Here is a 3234-nt window from a genome sequence, read left to right on the forward strand (position 1 = left end):
GACGCACTAAGATGTCTATATCGTTACACAACCCACTCCCATACACGACAGTCCACCCCACACACACACACACACACACACACACACACACACACACACACACACGCACACACCCACACACAAAGATATACGTCATATTTGTGTGTGGGATTTCTCTCATGAGCTCATGAGATCGACAAAATAGCTTCCGCTCTAGCGAGAGAGCTCGCCCACGCTATTGCTCCCGGCCAGCGCTAACGTCGTCCTACGGCGAAATCCGAGGGCGCGGACTCGTGCGTACAACCATAATAAGAATAAATAACAACCTTAGTGCGTCGCTGTAAGCATTGATACTACTACTTTTTCTTAAAGCGGGGGACACACCATGTGAATTTATTCGCACGACCGCAGTGATTGCTAAAATCGCAGCGAAATTAGCATGGTATGGTGTGTCCGCTCAAGCGCGGTCGAATTTCATCCGCACCGAAATTCGCAGCGATCAAACATGTTTGATATTTTCGCTGCGGATTTTTACCGCTACGTACAGCTAGATTCATGTGTCCGTGGAAGCGGAAATCAAGCCGGTCGAAGTTATAATGCAGCGAATCATTGATCAGTATGATAATCACGTGATTGAGAAATGGCGGCAATCCATCACATGACTGTTGGAGCCATTCTATAACCCATATATACCCACCTCTTCTATAATTTTATTCTCATTTATTATCATATTATCAGGTGTAGATAATAGAAGATCTTCTATTATCTACTCCTGATATTATTATATTATAATTATTTTCCCTCCTACTCCACCTCGCCAACCTTCTCCCTCTCCCTCGCCTCTACCTTCTCCCTCTCCCTCGCCTCTACCTTCTCCCTCTCCCTCGCCTCTACCTTCTCCCTCTCCCTCGCCTCTACCTTCTCGTTCGCCTTCACCTTTGTCTTTCGCTACTTTCCGCCTCTATTTTCCCATTTTTCAGATTTCTATCATATAACCCTAACATATCTGCTTCCTTCAGCGTTAGGTTTTTCACCGGTTAATATTTACAATCTCAGCATTTCCGTTTATCCTTCAGTTCATTTCTATCACGTGCGTATCAATTTTGTCTTCGTCGCTGCGTAGAAATGTGAATATTTGAAATAGAATAGAATAGAATATCCGCAATAAAATGGTAATATCAGTAAGCCTACGTAGGCGCGTGCTTACATAACTTCGAGCAGCCACAGTGTTTAATTCCTGCCATAAACATTTTAATTAAAATCGTAATGAGGACTGTTCATCTAGGCATTACTACTGGCTATGCTCCACTGCTTATCGTTAACTAAGTAGTTTGAGTACGGCTCGAAATACATGCGCTCGCGCACTCGTCTGCAGTCACTCATAAACAGCCCACGCTAGCCGCGTCCGCCGAAATGTGGATTCGTCTGCTAGGACTCAGGGGCGTGTACAGGGGGGAGGGGGTCCAGGGGGTCCGGACCCCCCCCCTGCTCGCGCAGAAAACGCATCTGAGGGGGTCTAATTTCAAAAAATTTCAGTCTCCCCCCCCTGGTACAAATCCTGTACACGCCCCTGAGGTTTCGTCAAACTATGACTTCCTAATTATTGCCGCTAATTAGCGGTAGTAGATGCCTGGGTAGGGATCAATCACTACCGCTGTTAATTGAATCGGCACCTGTGTGTTTGTTTGCGGTAATTATGCAGAATGACCGATGTGCGGCTTTATGTTTCTCGTTGTGATTCTGCCTGTGTGTGTGTGTGTGTGTGTGTGTGTGTGTGTGTGTGTGTGTGTGTGTGTGTGTGTGTGTGTGTGTGTGTGCGTGTATGTGTGTGTGTGTGTGTGTGTGTGTGCGTGCGTATGTGCGCGTGTGTGTGTGCGCGTGCGTGTGTGCGCGCGTGTGTGGGCGTGCGTGCGCGCGTGCGTGTGTGTGCGTGTGCGTGCGCGTGTGTGTGTTGGAGGAGCTTGTAAATGTATATTGGTGTGATAAACATGCAACGCTTTATCAATCAATGCGGTCGCCTGTCTCAACGATGTGCAAATTCACGCACACGCGTTGCACAAAGTGCCGTCAGCACGTACACCTACGCCATCATCGCCTGCTGCCGTCATCTGTGCGCAGATGGCGCGTCGTGGCGACCGTGAGGCGGGTCGTTGATGTAATTATGTTTCCCGCAGATCGCCACTTCAAACGTGCCAGCTCGAGCACGTTTTACAATAACGCCAATAATGTCACGATTAACGTGAAATTTTAAACATGAAAAACAACTTAATCTAACCTTGATCTATCGAAGATCGTAAGATCGTAACGAGCCCCTCCCCCACGCCTTCAGGGCAGCCACTTTTTGGCACCTGGCTTCCATTGATTGCGGTGGAGCTGGAGGTTGAAACTAGGGTTAGCTTCTTTCCACCGGGTGTTGTATCCTGATGTGCATATTGGTCCGTCTATCTGTCTCGAACGAGGGTTGAATGCGAATATTTCTCTAGTAAACGAGTTCTCCATAAGTTTGTCGCTGAAGAGCACGCAGTGAGTGAAAGTTTCACGCTTGTTCAGTTTTGCTGCCGCCATCAACCGTTTATTCTTTCGTGTGATCGGTTGCACTTTCTCCAATTCATCCCCATGTACAGTCTATGAAATAGTCAAGGCTTTTAGAAATGATCAAAGCATATAGTTCACCTAAATTACACGAACATTCTAGGCTATAATCGTATCAAAACTGTATAGACGTGCAACCCATTATTATCGACTGGGAAATTTGCATTTAACGCACCCGACTGCCTAGGGGCTGTGAACGCTATTAAGGACGCGTAAGCCCATATTAAAAACAAATTTCAGCGGACCAGGATATGACAGGCCGCAACAGTACAGAGATCATTATCGTCTGAAGCACCATAATCATCATCAGCGGCAGCAGCATCTTCTTCGTCGACGTTTGCGTAATTATCGTCATCGCATTTTTGAGGGTTTGCAGAGTGGTGACGATCCCTAGGGGCAGGCGCATGACAGAATGCTCGTGGACCGCTGTGGCGATAGGTAGCGCCACGGTCGCGCACAAAAACAGCAGTACGTATAGTCCCGCGGTATGGATGAATGCCAATAAAGTCACCGACTCCGAACTCGTGGGGTCGTTTTTAATTCAATGACAAAATTAATGTGAAACCTATTTCTACGTGAATTTATTCTTACGCGTTAATATCATCTGTAGAAGTAGCCCCAAGACATGCCATATAATGTTTGATTGGAGCTGCTCTGATATTT

This window comes from Priapulus caudatus, unplaced genomic scaffold, assembly GCF_000485595.1.
Source record: "Priapulus caudatus unplaced genomic scaffold, Priapulus_caudatus-5.0.1 Scaffold296, whole genome shotgun sequence".
NCBI lineage: Eukaryota > Metazoa > Priapulida > Priapulimorpha > Priapulimorphida > Priapulidae > Priapulus > Priapulus caudatus.